Source organism: Macaca mulatta, chromosome 9 (assembly GCF_049350105.2).
Source record: "Macaca mulatta isolate MMU2019108-1 chromosome 9, T2T-MMU8v2.0, whole genome shotgun sequence".
Lineage (NCBI taxonomy): Eukaryota > Metazoa > Chordata > Mammalia > Primates > Cercopithecidae > Macaca > Macaca mulatta.
This window is the reverse complement of record NC_133414.1, coordinates 123,103,175-123,123,567: the sequence shown is the minus strand read 5'-3', so window position 1 is coordinate 123,123,567 and position 20,393 is coordinate 123,103,175. Positions and strand designations below refer to the sequence as shown.

The window sequence follows — 20,393 nt, the reverse complement described above, 5'->3', positions numbered from 1 at the left end:
TCATTCTGGTAGTTAAAAGAGAAATTTCTTCCAATGATACATTATGTCTAAATGCATAATTCATATAACCAAGAAGCCAATTATTTTCAACAGAAAGGTATCTTTCTGAAAAGTATGTTAAAAAAATAATATATTCTATAAATTTAAATTCAGTACCTTAGAGATTAACTTCATAGTCATTTAAGTCCACTTTTCCATTAATAGTAGGAAAATATCTCCACAATTGACCAATAGGAAGGGATGATGTAGCTCAACTGAGAAAAGAATCCGACTCATCCATTCTTGGCCTGTGCACCAATTCTTAAAAACTAGCACTGATTATTCCTTAGTATAATACTGGTAAGGGTACGTGCTTATTTTAAAACTACTTTTTCTCTTGCCTAGCAGAAAAATAATTCAGAGAAGTGAGGGGGAAACTAGATGTCTAGAAACTTGAGTTCTACATATATTAAAGTTGACATACTGCATAATCTAACATCAGAGATGACTCGATATCTCACCTCAATTCTCATGTTAAGTGGAGATACCACCTAGCTTTCCATCTCAAAAGTAATGTACTCAAAAGTAATCTCAGAACTTTTGGAAGCCAAGGTAGGGGGACTGGTTGAGGCCAGAAGTTCGAGACCAGCCTGGGCAACATACAGAAACCCTATTTCTACAATAAATAAAAAAAAATTGCCAGGCATGGTGGCATGTGCTTATGGTCCCAGCTACTCAGGAGGCTAAGGTAAGAGGATGGCTTGAGCCCAAGAGATAGGGGCTACAGTGAGCCACAATCGTGCCACTGCGCTCCACTCTTGGTGACACAGGGAGACCGAGTCTCAAAAAAATAAATAAATAAAACTTTTAAGGCAGTAAAAAAAACAGCAAAAAAAAAAATCTAGAGTTACAGGATTTGGTTCCAATGTGACTTAGGCAAAAGCTACATTTCTAGGCTTCAGTTTTTACATCTGAAAAATAAGTCAGGAGGGCTACAAGATTTCTAAAATTCCTCCTACTAGGACTTAACAGAAAGTAGTTCCAAAGGAGATCAATTTTTGATGTTTAATACATAGGAGGCACTCAAGAATTACTTTTAGTCTGGAAAATCAACTGTAACAAAATTTCCATGTCAAAAAACTCTCAGATTTATAGAAAACATACTACCACAGTTAAATGTTCTTATTATATTTACATCCTGGGACAGCAATTATTATTTATCCCTATTAAAAAGCAACTGACATGCAAATACATGTTTTGAAATACCATAACAATACACTGATCTGAAAATATTCTATAATATATTCTTGGCATTTCTCAAAATGTATTTCTACAACATTCAGTTCCATTATCAAATAGGTTTGGGATAAGATGTGCTTCCAATGTAATTACACTCTTTAAGTAGAAATTATTAGTGTTCTATACATTCTTCGCAAAGTACATTATTGTATTACATAGAAAATACCCCAAATTTATTTGGGTCACAAAACCCTTTTTGAGAAATATCTATCTATATCTCATAGTGTTTCAACTGCTCAAAGTACACTTATTTAGTACTAAACACACGCACTATCATCAAATTAAAACACTGAATTTTATTATTATAAATTATTAAAAATGTAATTGAGATTTTAAAAATACTGAAATGATCAATAACTGAAGTAACAAAGGCTAAAAACTGAAAGCTCCAATAATCTACCAAGCATTAAAATTTTCTGTGAAGCTATTGGATGTGTTTTTATACTTGAGACTAAGAAATATATAGTCAGTCACATAAAAGAAACAGGGTGGAAAAAATACTTAGCTTCTCTCAGGTGCCACAGGTAAAATGAAACTCAGGCAAGTGAATATAAGAATATGTTCAAATCAGAGAACAGAAGAAGGCTTGCCCACTAGCTATCAAAATTTTTTAAATGTATTTCTTTTAACAGATAGGGCCAATTAAGTGAGGAAATTAAATGGACATTACCCTTGAAAAACAAGATGCCATTTAGAATATCAGATTATTCCAGAACTAACATTCATTAAGCCAAAGGACTTAAAAATATTCTAGTAGCAGAACTTAGCACATGAAAGTTTAATTTTCAGATTCAGGTGAAATAATCATCATCATCTAAGGCAAACTGTAGAACTGATGAGCCCTCTAAAACTAAACTCTAACTTTAGTTATTAGTCTTTAGGCATTAGTCTCTGGTCTCATGCTTAATTCTTAATTCTAGACTTAATAGTTTCATTCTTAATGCTTTCTAATGCACAAGACTTCCTAACTACAAACTGATATAATCAAACTCATATGTTAAATTGTGATTTTGTTTAATTAAAAAAAATTTATCCAAAAGAACCTCTGTAAATGAACTATTTTTGGCTTTCAGAAAACTGCATCAAAACATTTTATTCCTTAAAGTTATCTTAATTCTGACAAAACTGGACTGACCTATAGCTGTTAGGATTTCTGATTTTAAATGGCAGGAGAAAGATAGTATGGTCCCCTCTTTTCCTCTTAAAAATATCTGAAAACAACTAGGAGAGGAGAGTGAGAAACAGAAACACAAACTACATCTTCAACAAACTAGGACATATCCCTAACCACACTATATGAGAAAGTCTACTAAATACAGTAAATGTAAAGAGGGATGCTAGAAGAGCTCAAGCGAGGGAAATGGCTTGCATCTTCAAATCCTAAAACTATTAGTTCAGTTCTGTAAATTACATGACAGTCAGAAAAGCAAACCCAACAGTCCCTTGCTTGAAACATCTGAAGCTTTCACAGACCTCATTAGGCATCACTAAAACAGAGTCAGGATTGGACCAAAAAAAAAAAAAAAAAAGAGGACATGCCCTTTCCTAAGAAAAGATGATGCAGACTAATCAAGATAAATACTGCTATAGTAAAATTACTGTTTCTCAAAGATTTAAAGAGAGAATCCTTTGAGAATCTATGCAAAAAACATTACTATCTTAACATGTGAAGGAGAAGGGAATCAATGTTTAAAAATCAGTGAAGCAGGTTGGGTGTGGTGGCTCACACCTGTAATCCCAGCACTTTGGGAGGCCGAGGCAGGCGGATCACCTGAGGTCAGGAGTTTGAGACCAGCCTGGCCAACATGGTGAAACTCCGTCTCAACTTAAAAAAAAACACACACACAAAAATTAGCTGGGCAGGGTGAGAGGTGCCTGTAATCCCAGCTACTCAGGAGGCTGAGGCTGGAAAATCACTTGAACCCAGGAGGTAGAGGTTGCAGTGAGCCAAAATCGCACCATTGCACTCCAGCCTGGGTGACAATAGCGAAACCCCATCTCAAAAAAAAAAAAAAAAAAAAAAAAAAAAATCAGTGAAGCAATATCTAGAGTATTCAAGAATTTATCCCCAGCATGAAACCAACAGTTAAACATCACTAAATATACAAAACCCTAAGGAATATTGTTTTCATAAACTTTAAGAAAATACTCGACGATAAAGTTCAGCCATCTAAGATGATTTTTAAAAAACTATCCGAAAGAACAAACTTTGAGCATTTGAATGCACTCAACTATTGGTCTAAAACTATGGCAATGGCTACAGAATATAAAGTAATTGTTACAATTCCTGATAATGTTTTTATATAACCAACAAAACGTGAGAGTAAATAAAGGAATGCTAATAGCTTTATACTGTACTGCTTTACATCTTTAAGTATATTTCCATTGTTAATATACCTTATCTCTTAGTCCATTAGCTATAAAAGATGAGGCTACAACCATAATGCTATAATAAATACAAATGAGCTAAATAAATTCATTTTTTAAAAGTCTCAGATTAGATCTCAAAATAGAATGTAACTATATGAACACAAGACTCCCCTAACCCCCAAATCTGAATGGATGAAAATGAAATAGAGATTTACATATTCAAAATGACACAGGCATTTATAAGCACAAGGATATTCACACTAGCATAATCTGTAACAGCAATATATGGAAACACCTGAATGTCCACCTACTAGGACCTAGTTAGATACATTAAAGTTTATCAAGGGAATACTATGTAGTTAATAAAAAGAATAGGGCAACAATTGAGTTTGTATAGCAAATGGGCTAAAAGACTCCAGAGCCAAACTGCCGGATGCTGGAGTTCACCTTCCAGCTGACAACTTACTAGCATGTCATTTAAAGTTTCTGTGCCTCAGTTTGTTCCTCTGTGATAAGGGAATAATATTTACCTACTTCTCACGTTTGTGATGAAGATTAGTAATCAATACAAAAACACTTTAGAACAGAGCCTAGAACAAAGCATAGGTAAGTGTTAGATATTATTACAGTTAAGTGAGAAAAAGTGAACTGTAGAACAGCATAGTATGCTATCATTTACAAAAAACTTAAAATATATACATATATGTGCATAAAATATACATATACGTGCATAAAATACACATATATGTATAAAATATGTGCAGAAGGATGAATACACTCATAGTAGTTTCCCAGGAACAGAAACTAGGTAGAAGAGGTTTCAGAGTGGGAGAAAGATTTACTTAACCTTTCTACACTTTTCGAATTTTACACCACATGCATGTATGGACTAGACAAAAACTACTACTTAAGTTACCTTTAAAACTCTTAAAGAATCTAGGATGACTAAACACAGTGCCACTTTTCTGGTTAGTTCTCTGTCTACCATGCCCAAGCTACATTCACTCAATTCAAGGGTCATACAAATAGCAAATTCTCAGAGGTAAATGTATATCCCCAAGATATCACAGAGTTCAGGTATTTCATGTTGTCACCATATGAAATTTAAAAGGAACATATCTTAGGAGACAACACTGCAAGGACATATGTAAAGGGAGTGTTCACTGCAATGTGCATATAAACAGCAAAATGTTGGAAATAACCTAATGTACATCAATAGACTAAATTATGGTACTATGCAATATTGTATGGATATTAAAAATGACAGTATAGTATAACTTTATGTGTATAAATTATAATTTTTGTATATAAATAAGAAATAGTAAATTCTAGACTCTTTCCACATGGGAATACAGACATATTTCATCTTTCCATTGACAATGATTTGTGATATGGTTATATCATAATTTAATCATTCCTATTATCAACTGATAATTAGGTTGTTTCTATTTTCCATTTTTTAATCTTGTTTTCACCAAGATATATAATGCTTCACTAAACATAAATCTTCCCCTATAGGGACTAATATTCCTGTAAGGCAGATTCCTGAAAGTAGAACTGTCAGGTGCAAATTAATATGCATTTTAAATTTTTATATGTAGTTTCAAACTGCCTTCTTCCAAAGAGCCTGCATCAACTTATACTCTTCCAGTCTTGTAAATCAGTAATCATTTTCATCAATCTGATGTATGAAAAATGATATATTATTTACATCTACATAATTATTAGTAAAAGTGTACAAATATTTCCATTCCTCCACCGTTTGTGGTATTCATACAAAACACAGCTAAAAACTACATCGTGCCTAACACACACTGTGGCTTTTTTAATTTGCCAGAATTTAATCTTTGGGAGCCTCACATAAAAATCCAAACTTTTCATTAAAAAAAAAAACAAAAGATACGGGCATCACTGGACTGGATCCACATTTCTTTTGTTTGTTTGTTTTTTTAGAGACAGGGTCTTACCACATTGTCTAGGCTAAAGTGCAGTGGCTGTTCACAGGTGTGATCAGTGTGCACTGCAGCCTTGAACTCCTGTGCTCAAGAGATCCTCCCACCACAGCCTCCACAGTAGTGGGACTACAGGTGCTTGCCACTGCGCCCAGCTCTGTATTTCTTAATGTCGAAAATCAACTGGTATTGAAAAGGAGCTGCCCTCTCCAAGTGTTCTCCAATTCAACCACCTCATATATTTCCCCTACTGGGTTCACTCATTTATGTTACCCACCTGGTCTCCTGTAATAATTGAAGTTTAATATCCCAGTTATATTGGTTTAATTTGGCTACATACTGGCTATTAAGATTCTTTGTATAAATGATATTAATACCTTATCTTGCACAAACGTAAGTATTTACTGTTAATTTTCTTTTAACTTAATCATATATAATCATAAATATATATAAAATTTTGAAAGTCTAGAAGAACATCCATAAAGTGTTAGCAATGCTATCCTTCAATTACAGGTGATTTTCACTTTTTATCTCTGTATGTATACCTTTTAAATATATACAATGAGCAATCACTCCTTTCATAATTAGAAAAAAAAATACTCTCATTTTTAAATAAAATATATGTAACACTAATCATTACGTTAATTTTTAAACTGATAAAGGATAAAGCCAATTAAAACTTGACCTACAAGGAAAACCTGACTGCATAAGAGACCTATACAATAATCAGAGATCATTTAGTCTATGATTACCCATAAAGAACTTAATAGATTTACTACTTCCAGCCAGAATTACAATATAAATTGTTTTTACAAGTGGCATTCAGAAGTACATGGAATGATATGACTCACTCTAAAGTTGTAAAACAAGTTTTTGAACATTAGCAGTTCAGAAAACCAATTTTCTCCAATTATATTTAAATTTTTATAAAGATAAAATATAAAAAGTATATTTTCATTTGGTCAACATTTATACTAAGTGTAATGCACTTAGTACACCTTGCACTTTGCAAGGTGCAAACCATGCAATAACAATAAAGCACAATCCTTGCCTGAAAGCTTATACACAAGTGAGTAAAGCAAGAAAAAAGTCGAGTAAGTGCTACTGAAACACAAAGGGAAGGCACTTGAATTAGCCTTGGAGGTTAGGGGAATTGGAGGTTAGCCTTGGAGGTTAGCCTTGGAGGTTAGCCTTAGAGATTATGTAACATCTAAGCAGGAATCAACCAAAAAAGGTGAAAGGGGGCCAGGAATTCAGGTGGTGTCATCCTGACTTCTCTCTCCCCTTCGATGTTTACATTCTGACAATCACCAAATCCTATCAACTTTTCTCCCCAGATTTCTCAATGCCATTGGCTTCTCTTCATTCTCACTGCTATTACCCTGCTACAAGGTATACCAAATTCTGTCTTCTAATAGCCTTCTAACTGGTCTCACCATATTCACTTTCCCATCCTATTCTTAACCTAATCACTATGTTGTAATTAGTGATCTTTCAAACACTGAAATCTAATCAGGTTAATGTCCAATTAAAAGAACTGAGGGCAGCCCTCAGGATTAAACCCAAATTTCTTAATAATAATTCACATGTCTTGAAGATCTGGTCCTTGAGTACTTTTGCCACAAGTCTTTTTTTTTTTTTTTTTTTTTTTTGAGACGGAGTCTCGCTGCATCACCCAGGCTGGAGTGCAGTGGCGTGATCTCGGCTCACTGCAAGCTCCGCCTCCCGGGTTTACGCCATTCTCCTGCCTCAGCCTCCGAGTAGCTGGGACTACAGGCGCCCGCCACCACGCCCGGCTAGTTTTTTGTATTTTTAGTAGAGACGGGGTTTCACCATGTTAGCCAGGATGGTCTCGATCTCCTGACTTCGTGATCCACCCGCCTCGGCCTCCCAAAGTACTGGGATTACAGGCTTGAGCCACCGCGCCCGGCCTGCCACAACTCTTAATATTTCCCATCTTGCACTATGGTCACATGAACTTCTTTCACATCCCATGGCAGAGCCTTCTATCTCCTGTCTCCAGGACTTTGCACAAGCTATATTCTTCTGCCAGAAACACAGATTTACAATTCTTCACTGAGCTAACTCCTACTTACTCTTCAGACCTCAGCTTAGAGGTCTGGGAAGCCTTTTCCTAATTATTCAAAAGCCTTTCTGCATATCACCTCCTCTGTGTTCCCACTTAAAACTTCCCCTAACAGAACACTTACCATGCTATTATTAGACTTGGCAGGTTAGTTGTCCGACTCTCTCATTTAAAGGTAATGGGAAAATAGGAACCCTTCTGCCTTTTTCACAGTTGTACTCTAGTACTTACGACAATACTTAGCACATAAAACACTTATATTTATTGAAAGAACAATAAATACTTGCTAATTTGACTTTATCTGCCATTCTAGACAGCAATTTTTACTCTATAAAGTACTCTACAACATTATGAACCCATCGAGCACAAAATAAATGCCCAATAAATACTGGTTGAATAACATGATAAATGAACAATAAACAAGGTTTCACCTCATGCATGGAGTTCCCCTATATCCTACTTAAAATTAACTCCAGGTCACTCAAATTTTAACATGAATACCTAAAAATGACAAGATTTCAATTGTATTTCCCATTATTTATTATGATGTAAAGGCTTCTTATTCTTTTAAATATAAAGAAAGAGCTCTCCCACTTAAATCATGTAAAGCTATATCTTTTTGCAGTTTAAGAGTTTAAAAGGGAACTTTCAAAATTAGAAGACCAAAAGATTGGTCCAAAGAATGAGAAAACACCCAAAATTAACATGTTCAAAAGAATGTTACTGTTTACAGAGAAATGGAAAAGCACATCTTTAAGCAGCACAAGTAAACCTGAGGTAGGACAATGGCTAAACGCTGTCCACGAAAAGAAAATGTTCTACACTTGTCCATTTAACTAGAACTATGTCAAGAGTCCACAACTCATAATATCTTCAAATTCATTCATTCAACTTTTTCTCTCCTTGGTAAGGAAGCAAAATAAAATACTTTGGAAAGACATGGAGAGACATGGGACCGATTTATTTTACATAGTAGCAAATGGGAGTTGTTTAGGAAATCTGCATTACTTCTTATGGGAAAGCAAAAGACTTCACGTGTAATTTATGTTCTAGGAAAACAAGAGTTAGAGCAAAGAACTGAAAATTCCTGTTTACCCAATCCACAATATAAACCATAATTGGGATTACAGCTCTCTTGTACAACACTTCAACTCACCATATGCATAAATTGCAAAATTCTCCACCAAAGTCTAACAGTTAAAAGGCAGGGTAGGGAAGAGGGGATTTAAAAGTCTCAAAAGTACTAAGACTAAGATATAATGGTAAACGTCAAATGGTAAAAGACCAAACATTATCTGAAAAGTTTTAAATGCCAAACACTACCCAAAAAAAACAAAGATTTACTTGTGAATATTTGCTTAAATTGCCTTTCTTGCCAAGGAACTCCAAACATGTCATACACAACTTAAGTATTCCCAAGATATACTTTACTTCTCATTTCCCATGCAAACTGGCAATTAAAAAAAAAAAGTCTAGTTATTTAATTACCAGTGTAAAGCAAAAAAGAAAATTTAACTGCTACATACACTAAGATGACTACAATATTCAACATAGTATTTTCAAAGAAAAAAAGATTTTCAGATCTTTTAAGCTAAAAAATGTTAATTAAATTTAACTACTACCTTTTTGTACATATAAAGCCATACATTTCTTCACTAGGTCTATCTCATTATAAATCCTTTCCATTACTCACTCTATTAACTATCAGAAACTGTCAGAAAAAAAATGAACAAAAATAAATGCACTATTAATAACAAGACTAGGAATGTGTGGTCTCAAGGTATCTTATATTCGAGTATCAGTCAGTATTTAGTAAGTTGCCATGATTATAAAACAGCTAGCCTTTCTTACACTTACATAGTCCATTTTTGAGACTTAGAGAAAGACCTCTACGTTCAACTATTTATATACTGTCCTAACAATTTGGTTTATTAAATAGAACTTATATAGTTTGGGTTTTAAAAATATAATCTCATTTATCTCTGTATTACATTTTTAAAAATATCACAAAGCAAAAATCTTCCTCATATAAGATCAAAAGAAACATAATAAGCAGCCATACTCAATTTAAGGGTAATAAGGAATTTCTCCCATCAGAAGTTACTCAAGATACTGAAAGGCAGCTCTTGCTTGTATTTTTAAATATACATAAAGGGATACTTTATTTTTGTAATTTAACACATTAAACACAACCCTACAATTCCCAACTGGTATGTATTATCTACTATCTTGTGAATATAATCCTGCTATGTCCTGAATTGTGTCCTTCCCAAATTCTTATGCTGAAGCTATAACCTCCAATGTGATAGTATTTGAAGATGGGACCTTTGGGAGGTAGTTAGGTTTAGATGAGGTCACAAGGGTGGGGTTTTCATAATGGGATTAATGCCCTTGTAAGAGAAGACCAGAGAACTTGCTCTCTCACTTTCTGCCAACTGAGGATACAGCAGGAAGACCACCATCTGTAAGAGACTCTTCATTTGCTCTGAACAGAAACGGCTGGCACCTCAATCTTGGACTTTCTAGCCTTCAGAACTGTGAGAATATATACTGTCATTTAAGCCACACAGTCTATGGTATTTTATTATAGCAGTTCAAGCAGATTAAGAAAATCTCAAAATAAGATTCCCACATAGGCTAAAGAAGCTTTGATATGAAAAAATTTCCATACCACAAACATGTAAATCATACAGTAATTTGCAGGTAGCAAGTGATATACTATTTAAATCATGCCAGGAAGAAAAAAATGTTGATATTAGTGATTCTTAGTTGCTCTTGGAAGCAACTCAACTATTATCAATTTGCATAATTAGTTATAAAAACTGGATAATGGCCATAAGATGTGCTAATGAACAATTTTTATTTTTACCACATGAATCTACTATTTACAGATTATCAATTTGCAAAGAATTTGAATATGACAAAATAAAAGAAAACTTCAATTATATTAAACAATTTCAGCTTTCTTTGATAAAATAAAAATCTTCAAGATCTTGGCACAGGATCATTGTTGCTATATTATGGAATTTTTATATATACGCATATATACATGCAAGTATCAGGTACAATTGAGTTCCAACTGAGAAAAAGCCTGGCAAGTTTTTTCCTATGCATTAAGGTATTATTCACAGAGCTAACGCTACAAGAGTTACACAGCTGACTTTTTTTGAGACAGGGTCTGGATCTGTTGCCCAGGCTGGAGTACAGTGGCAAGATCTAGCGCACTGCAACCTCCATCTCCTAGGCTCAAGCCATCCTCCCACCTCAGTCTCCCAAGTAGCTGGGACTACAGATGCATGCCACCACACCCTGTTAATTTTTGTATTTTTGGTAGAGACGGGGTTTCACCATGTTGCCCAGGCTGATCTCAAACTCGTGAGCTCAAGTGATCCATCTGCCTCAGCCTCCCAAACTCCTGGGATTACAGATATGAGCTACTGCACCTGCCATACAGCTGACGTTTAAAACAAATTTAAGTCCATCCTTTTTCATATCACAAAATCTTTTATCTGAAACATTTAATATTAATCTATCTTTTACAACTAGTGCAGGCTCAACTTGGTCCCTTTATAAATTAACAAAATAAGCTGGTAAAAGTATGTTTCATCAAATTCCTTTATAAACATATTTTCCTGAATAAAAAAGTAAATAAAAACTACTGAACTTTTTTTTAATAGTTTCTAATCAATTTCAGTATCTGGTTCTCATAGGCTGAAACAATGCTACAATGACTGGGTTGCACAACAGTCTGGGGAAAATATTTTTTTTGTTTGTTGCCCAGGCTGGAGTGCAGTAGTGCGATCTCAGCTCACTGCAACCTCTGCCTCTCGGGTTCAAGCGATTCTCCTGCCTCAGCCTCCCAAGTAGCTGGGATTACATGCATGCATCACTGCGCCCAGCTAATTTTTGTATTTTTAGTAAAGACGAAGTTTTACCATGTTGCCCAAGCTGTTCTCTAACTCCCGACCTCAGGTGACCCACCCACCTCAGCCTCCCAAAGTGCTGGGACTACAGGTGTGAGCCACCACACTCAGCCAGGGGAAATATTTTTTAAAAAATTATTTTCACTAAAAGCTTTAAGTATTGTACACAAGCATCATCGGAATATTTATATCAGAGTTATCAAACTTTTCCTAATAAAAGAGTGTTGTGTTTTAAAAATAGTGACTCCATTTTAAAAGTCATTTTTCTCAAGCCTCCAAATAATTATTTTCATAAACCTTATTTGCAACCTAAAACATTACCACCTGATTTATTCAAACATTCACTAACCATCATTATATCTGACTATCTTAAGGTGCTTGGTGCCCAACACAAAGCCTGACACAATCTCACATCATTTTGAGGTTTCAATATGCTTTGTTCTTGTCCCAAATACTCATATTCTGTTGTACTACTATAAGCTATTACATAACAGGAGGTGGGGAAATTTTAAAAAATACTGCAACACTACCAGCCATTTAGCATACTGAGTTCCCACAGTTGCTTAGTGGGTGTTCTGAAACTAGGCCATTTTCTAGTATTAAGAATTTCAAATCACTACTTCCCAAGTACAGAAATAAATGTCTTCAAGATTAAATCATAAAACCTTACTATTTTAAGCCGCCTAGCATATAAGCATCCCATTTCTATGAGTTTAGAGTTGCAATTAGCACAAGGTAGATAAACCAGTATTTCTTTTAGGAGCAAAATAACTAGCTCTCCCACCTACCCTTATAGTCACAGACTTCAAGAGTCGCAATATTTAAATAAAACATAATTTATTTGAACCAGATATAAAGCTCTGGTGAAATTCTGAATTCACCATATATATTATATATATATGAATATAAATTTTGAATTCACCATATATATATATCTCCCAGATATATACAAACCCAAACTGAATTAAATATAATCTATTTCAGGTCACCCAATCTGTCAGACACCACATACTTTTAGCAAAGAACTATGACTTTCAACCTAATTTTCCCAGTCCAGGTAACCAGGAAATGCCAAGGAATTAAGCTTATTTTCTTTAACAGAATAAAAGTGGAAGAAATACTTAGTTATTTTGTCTTATCAATGCAACAGGTTATGTTTTCATTAGAAGTGGATCAAGAAAAACATGTTGCTACTCAATTTTACATATTTCATAGCAAAGTAAATAAATAAACACATAATAAGTATAACATCTACCTCTACAAATTATAAGGTGGTATATTATACTGCACTGATTCAGTACTTTCAGATAATTTGTTTCAACTTAATTTTGTTCAATAAATACTGTTACCTAGTATGTTTTACCTCATTAAGCAAGCCTTTCCAGTAAGAAAAGCTTAACACAGTAAGTTTTAAATTGTATCATTTTGAATGGAATTTTTCCAAAATACATGATCTTATGTTATCATTAACAAAATTTACTAATATCTAATAATCTCTTCTTCATGATCCTAGATTATTATTTTTATACTATTTTATGTATAAAACAAATTGTGTCTTGAAATATTCTATTTGTCATAACACTAAGTTGCTATAAACTGCTGTTTTTACAAAATGTCTTGCATCTGCTTTTTGAGTGTTTTTCTTCTGCTCTTATTTTCAACTCTGTTATGCCTCTAGGAGTAATTTCAGTCCTTTTTACATTTGGTTACCAAACTTTTAAAAATTGTACACTATGTGAGAATAAAAATGCCTGAATTAAGGTTTGATGGACTCTAAGAACAGAAAATGTGTGTTTAAAAACAAGAACATTATGACATCTCTTTGTCCTTCCTTTGGGCCTGTTCAGTTTGTTTTGGAGCTGTAGACTATTCATCTAAAACTAATTTTTCCACTTGGAGCCTACAAAGTCTAGACATTGTATACTGGTGGAACAGTAAGACAGACAGACATACTCAATGCTCATCTTGAGGCTTACAGTCTAGCAGTAAAGACAGACATCAAACATATCATTACAAAAATAGTGTTACAGAAAAGGAAGTACAAGCACTAGGACACCTTAAAACAGAAGAACCTAACTAGGGATCAAAGGAAGGTCTCCCAAAGGATGGGATACAAAATTGAAGCCTGAAGGGTGATTAGAGTTTAGCCACATGAAGAGTTCATGAGGTAGTAACCAAGCAGATGACACCAGATAGTTTTAGTTTCCTAGTAAGTAATCTCAAGATAAATGAGGTGTAACAACATGTTTAAGGCAATTGCTAAAATATGAGTATTTTAAAAAGAAATTTCTCAAATTTCTATAATAAAAATAATTACAAGGATCAAGAAATGCAAATGAGTGTTTCAACATAGAAAACTATGGCACTTTGCAGGGAATGGAGTTTGGGACATCAAAATTAGGCCTCACTATGCCCTGGAAGAAGTATTAAATTATATTGCATGAAAGGTCAGGCGTGGTGGCTCACATTTGTAATTCCAGCACTTTGGGAGGGCAAGGCAGGTGGACTGTTTGAACTCAGGAGTTTGAGACCAGCCTGGGCAACACGGCAAAACCTAGTCTCTACAAAAAATAGAAAAATTATCCAGGCATGGTGGCACACACCTTTAGTCCTCGTTACACGAGAGGTTAAAGTGGGAGGATCACTTGAGGCCAAGGAGGTCAGGGCTGCAATGAGCCCCATGATTGTGCCACCGCACTCTAGTCTGGATGACAGAGCGAGACCCTGTCTTGAAAACAAAACAAAAAAAAACCCACAAAAACAACAAAAAAATACTGCATGAAAAAGAGACCCTGTCTCAAAAACAAAAAAACCCAAAAAATACTGCATGAAAAATTACTCAATTCTCAATTCAGAAAACTTTTAAATCATACAAGACAATTACAAAGTCTGCTTCTAGGATATAACTGTTGACCATACAGTCTGACTTACCTAAAGAGAGGCACTGTCAAGTAAGTATGGAAGGTATTTTTTAACGTATACTCAAAAAAGAGTACATTTTAAATGATTATACAAAAATAAAACTTTACTAAGAATTCTAAGAAAGTTAATAAATGTTACTCTTAACATGAAACATAAATGCTGACAAAAGATATTTAAGTATGTTTTTTTTTTATTTTTTTGAGACAGAGTCTCACTCTGTCACCTAGGCTGGAGTGCAGTAGCACATTCTTGGCTCACTGCAACCTCCATCTCCAGGGTTCAAGAGATTCTCCTGCCTCAGCCTCTGGAATAGCTGGGATTACAGGTGCCTGCCACCACGCCCAGCTAATTTTTTGTATTTTTAGTAGAGACGGGGTTTCGTTATGTTGGCCAGGCTGGTCTCAAACTCCTGACCTCAAGCGATCCACCCGCCTCAGCCTCTCAAAGTGCAGGGATTACAGGTGTAAGCCACCACACCCAGCCTTAAGTATGATTTTGAAACATTATCATTATCCAAGTTCTAAACCTGGGAATTATTACCCACGTTACACTGATATATTCTCCTTGTATTTAATTAAAATATTAATTAAAAATAAGTGAAAATGTTTCCCTTCTTTTCACAGGTGTTGAAGGTAAAGCTTTAATAGTATGGTCAACATTAATACAGATCTGCAGTTCAAAGCCCAAATAAAATTAGGAACATAAGAAATATTATTATTAACAATAATATAAGCTGTAACCGAAGCTTATATTACCATGTAACCTAATATTACCGTATAACCAATATTATTATTAGAATCCAAACTGTTATTCTTCTCCAATTGTCCAAATGGACCTAAACATATCTAACCTTTGCGCTTTTACTACCCTCCTCTATCCTACTTATTCCTCAAGTGTTTGTTGCAGTCCTGTCCTCCAGTAGGCATTGCCAGTTATATGTGCAGTCTGAGTCTTAACTCATCTGAGTTTGCCAGTGTATACTGCTGTTAAAAGCATGTGTCACATTGTTTAACAATTAACTATTGACTTGTCCAGTTCATGCAACAAACTCTGAACTTACTGAAAGAAGGAAACATATTTATCTCTGTATCCAGAGAGCCTGGGACACACATGGCATTCAGCAGAAGTTCCATGACATTGGTGAATGTGAAACTGTAGTTACTGAGAAATATTTATAGAACAAAATTGAAAAGTTAAAGACTATTTGCAAGACTGAGAAAGTACTGAAAGCAGGAAGAAGTGTTATACAACACAAAACTGGAAACTGAAAAAAACAAATTTAACTGATCAAATTAACTCCAAGTTGTAGAAATTATGTGTCAGAACAGGCGATTTCCACTTTACCTCCAAGACATTAGAAAAACTAAAAGAAAAGAAGATTTATCTTTGTCAGCTGTAAAATTACTTAAAATTACAGGAATTTTAAATAATAATTGAGGGCAAATAAAGTATTTAAACATTAGAAGTCTTCCTAGTGCTATAAACAAAAGATAGTCATGCAGAAATAATTTATAAAAATATTTCAGGTTCATTTCACACAGAGACCAATTATACCCTTTTTAAAGGTCTCCTGTAATGTTTTAGCTACAAGCAGTATGTTCACTCTTATAAATGAATCCTTAGCTTTCAGAGCATGTACTACTTTTTGCAGTTCTGACCTTTAGAGAAGTTGGAATGAGATATACAGTGTGAAAATGAATTAGTGTTCTTTTAAGTCTTGATAATGGGACTGCATGCTTTCTCAAGAAGCACATATGCTACCATCATCTCAAAAGCTTAAGGATCCTTTTGTGTGTATAAACTTTGCTTTGTGTGTATAAACTTTGGTAATCAGAATATCCTTTTGTGTGTATAAACTTTGCTTTGCTGAATTAAAGATGCTGTGTTAAAAAGTTGAGACCCGGGGGAAAATACCAAACAAAACCAGAATGAACACTGATTTATATTAAAATAATTCAATTACATATTTTAGAACATAAAAGTTTCTCAGACTTATGTATGTATGTTTCAACCTGCAATAACAAACACTTTTAAAAACACTCTATAATATATGAAGTTCAAGCATACCACAGGTCATCTGTAATTTAGAAATTATTCAGATTTTAAAAGTCAGTTTAGACAGTCAGAAAACAAAAATTTGTTATTAAGAGAAAATATTTCAAAAAAGAGCTACAGGGCATGACTTTGATGCAGTGTAACAAGTAAATGAAACAAAATTCAGAAGGCCAAGCAGTTAAAATAGGGGATTACAAGAATAGCAGATGATGATATATGTCCATAAATTAGTCTAAGATTCAGCCAACTTTTATGTCTAATGCATAACCTATAAAGCATGAAATAAAGGTCTACCAACAAGCAAAAATACCAACTCACTTACTATTTGAAGTACTCATTTAAGTATCACATAAAATTACTTAATGTATAATTCTACTTCTAAATTACAGTTTCCATCTATTCATCTATAGCAAAATACCAATCCCTACTAATCTTAAGAAATGTCAAAATATCCAATTTATATTTAAATTTCCTCTATCAATTGATATTTTATAAACAAGTAGCAGAATTCTCCCAAGTCCAAGCTACAAATCTCAGAACTCACTGAAGGATTTGTGAGTTAACTTGTTTTGTTGTTATCGTTTGGGGTTTTTTTAAATCTTATTTTGTTATAAGCATAAATCTTATGCTTTTCCAAACATGAAAGATACATGAATGATATAGTAAACCAAATTCTAAAGATATATTTCACTTAATCTTCAGCCTCCAAAAATATGCATCCTTATATCTACATATAGAGTTTATATCTTTTAGTCAAAACACAGATTTTTGTATTTAAATATTTTTACAAAAAAATCAAAATATCTGAACAGTTTAAAGAACAGTCTTCCAGAAATATTAAATTATACAACAAATATTGAAAATGAGTATTTTTAAGGCAAATATGACTATAATTTATCCACCTGTATAATAAAGAATTTCAGCTTTATTCACTCATCCTCCATAATTCATACAGGTAAGTCAAAGCAATAACTATACCAACCACTATTCGGAAACCATCTTTGGAAATATTCCACATACAATTCCAGTTTATGTCTCTCTGATGTGGAGAGAGAAAAGTCATTCTTCCCTGACCCAAGTCACAGAAAAAAAATAGTATCATTTTAAAAGCCTAATTCCAGCCAGTATGACATAGGAATTTGTAATTTTCATGTTTCTATTTAAACATGAAATGTTTCAAATTTCCAACTGGCTTGTAGTTCACAAGTTGATGCATGACCTTTACTTGCTACAACTACCAGAAAAACACCTCTGATGATGTTTTTCTGATCTTTCTGATGAACTTTCTGAATACGGTAGTTTAAAAACTAAAAAAAAAGATCTAGCTGCAAACTACTAATGTATATTTTAATATCACTCTTTAATCCATAATAATTTATGAGAAAATTTTTAAACTTAAAAATTATATTAATAATGAGTAATCAGAAATGTCAACTTTTAATGTAGCTGTTTCTTCAAAAACTGAAGGGGGAATGTGGGGATGGTTAACGGATATAAAAAACACAAAGAATACGATCTAGTATTTGATAGCACAACAGGGTGACCATGCTCAATATATTTAATTGTACATTTTAAAATAACTAAGAGTATAATTGGATATTTGCATCACAAAGGGTAGATGCTTGAGATGATGGGATACCTCATTTACTCTAATGTGATTATGCATTGTATGCCTGTATCAAAATATCTCATATAACCCATAAACACCTACTATGTACCCATAAAAATTAAAAACTAAAAATAAAACTGAACAAGCACCTTGGGAAAATGCCGTACCCTTAAAGACTTGTCCATAATTTGAAACTGGGATTTCAATATTGTTTTATATGTTGGCTTTATATTAAATTGCAGCCATTTGAAAGTTACAAATCTTAGACAAAGCTTTTATTTAGTTTTGTCTTTATTTTTGTCTATTTTTCAAATGGGTATTTATAATTACATAAAAAGTTTACAGTATACTTTATGTCCAAATAGATAAAAGGTTTATCATACTCAATTTAAGTTTCATATGAGAATGGTAATTTGCATGCTTTACTCCTAAAATTCTTTTCACTGTCACATAGCAAAACATCAACACTTGATAAATTCAAATTATAAATATAACCTTACTGAATGTTACAAATTGGATGACATAGCTAAGTCTCTTCAAGTACACAGTAACAGTTCTACAGCCCATGGCATGGAGGATGAGAGTAAAGATTAGTAAGTACACTAATAAACTGAGGTCTTTAAAATTAAAACTAGTTTTCAGTTTTTGCTGCATTTAGTTACAAAAAACACTTGGTTACACAAGTGTACCTTAGGATTCAGAAAAACATAACAAAAAGCTTTTGATATAGTAGTCCCTCTTGACTAGAAACTAGACGCACTCGGTATCGACGAAAAGTATACGAAATGACACAGGTGTAAGCCTAGACACTGCTGGTAGTTATCACGCTGGAGGCAAATACTATACAGTCCACATTTGCAACCTAATTTTGCTTCAGCATCCCCAGAGACTTCGAAAATATTTCTTTGGGTAGGTTGCAAAACAGTGCTTCCTCTTTTATTCTCATCACCCCCATTACGATACAAAGCAACAGACAAGAAAATTAAACAGCCAACTATAAGGGCTTAAACACACACACAAAGCATCTTCTTTCTAGCTCCCTAATGGGTATTTATCCCACCTGTTTGTAAATCCATAATTCCACAATAACACAAACTGCCTGCTGAAAGAAAGGAGGGAAGAAGAGAAAAACAAAGAAAGAGGAAAAAGAAAGAAAAGAAATAAAGAGAAAGAAAGGCAAATTAATGCTTTGGAGTCATTACTCTTCCACCTAGGCATGGGGGGAGGGGGATGGTACAAAAACAATGGATACTGAGGGGCTGGGGGAAAAAATCGTCTTGCCCCGAAGCCTCTTGCGTTATAAGCCTGGGGGAGTCGGGGGAGAGTGAGACTACTTTTCCTCTCTCCCTAAAAGCTGTGCTATCACGGGGAGAGGTTGCCATCCGGCATGTTCTACGAGGCGGTCTCGAAGGGCTACAACTCGCTTCGCCAGGCAACACACCCAGAGCCGATCCAGCACTCTTCACTCAAAGGGTTTTCAGGGAGAGGAGAACGGGAAAGCAAGGTGGGCTCTAGGGAGGGGGCGCGAAGAGACCCCACCCTGTATGACCGCCGCTGCGCCCGGGCCCTCGCCAACGATTTACACGACTTGGGCGCCCTGCGGACTGGGCCCGGGCCCCCCGGGAACCGAGAAGAGCGAGACTGTCCGCCGGGCGCCCCCGGCCCGCGCCCTCGCGCCGGCTCGCCCTCGCCCAGGCGCTGTCCTGGCCGCCCGCCGCCGCCGCAGGCCCGGCCCCGGCCGCTGTCAGACCCGACCGCCTTCCTCTCCGCGCCGAGCTGCGGGCTCCCACGCGAGCAGGCTCCGAGGGCCCCGCACTCCCGGAGACAGCACCCAGGAAAGCGGCGGCGGCGGCGCCTCCCAGGGCCCCGGCCCCTCGGGCCTCGCCCCGGCGTTGCCGGCTCGCGCCTGTCAGGGCGCGCGGGGCCTCCCCCTACCGACAGCCAGCCCGACAGCCCGACGGACAGGAAGGCAGGCAGGAAGAACCGACCCACAGACACCCTCCGCCTCATCGGCCCCGGGTTACCGTCAGGAGCCCCGACTCCGCCATCCTCCTCGCTCGCCCTGCTTCCTCCTCTTCCTCCTCCTCCTCCTAAGAAGCGACGCTGCCCAACCGCCGCCCCCCGCCCGCCCCTCCCCCACTCGCCCCGCCCCACCCGCCCCTCCACTACTCTCGCTCCAGCCTCCCCGCCCCACCCCT

General features: G+C 35.6%; 1 protein-coding gene across 2 annotated transcripts in view; it reads right to left on the bottom strand.

The window, feature by feature from the left end:
• Nucleotides 1-20,308, bottom strand: part of SHOC2 (SHOC2 leucine rich repeat scaffold protein) — a 91,094-nt gene extending 70,786 nt beyond the window's left edge. Inside the window, exon 1 of one of the 2 annotated variants that reach the window (XM_077944945.1) lies at nt 20,220-20,308. The gene's annotated coding sequence lies outside the window, so the exon portion shown is untranslated. The remainder of the gene's footprint in view (nt 1-20,219) is intronic. The other variant, NM_001257588.1, reaches the window with a different exon arrangement.
• Nucleotides 20,309-20,393: the final 85 nt, after the last annotated feature.